This window comes from Tupaia chinensis, unplaced genomic scaffold (genome assembly GCF_000334495.1).
Source record: "Tupaia chinensis unplaced genomic scaffold, TupChi_1.0 Scaffold000625_1, whole genome shotgun sequence".
Taxonomy (NCBI): domain Eukaryota; kingdom Metazoa; phylum Chordata; class Mammalia; order Scandentia; family Tupaiidae; genus Tupaia; species Tupaia belangeri.
Window position 1 is genome coordinate 190,479 of NW_006160145.1, and position 704 is coordinate 191,182.

The window sequence follows — 704 nt, forward strand, 5'->3', positions numbered from 1 at the left end:
CTCCCACCCCACCCCACCCGCAATCCGGATCGAGCAGCCAGCATTTCTGGACACCAGGCAGACTGAGACTGCAGGCCCGACCCTTCCGAATCTTCGCGCATCCCCACCATTCCTCCTTCTTTAACCCAGGTTGGTTGTCTGGGACTTTAAGGCAAACTCCCACCCCACCCCACCCACAATCCGGATCGAGCCAGCCAGCAGTTCAGAACACCAGGTGGACTGAGGCTGCAGGCCTAACCAATCTGGTCCTGTCACTCATCATCTGAATCCCCAGTAGCCTTCGGACTAGTCTTCAGACTCTTTGAATTATGGTGATTAGAATAGCGTGCGGCACGTTGCGCATTGCGAGATTTCCTTTTTTCATTTTGCTTTTATTTGCTCTTGAGGTGTTGCTTATTAGGTCAGTTGAAGGCTCACCACTCCTTAGAAAAAGGGAGGACTTTGGGCTACCCAGGGCTAGTGGCAACAGTTAATGGTAATTGTGAACAATAGGTAGGGCAACCATAAGAGAAATCATCAATTTTCTAATCCTATACAACTTTTAACACTCAGAGTTACCTTAAATAAGTTAGGAAGAAACATATAGATTACCTCATGACTAGGAACAATTGCAGAGGCTCAAGAAATATGAGCAACCAACAAAAGGCCTCTCCCTCAAGGGAAATCATCAAGCCTACATCACCCACAGTCAATACAATGGACGT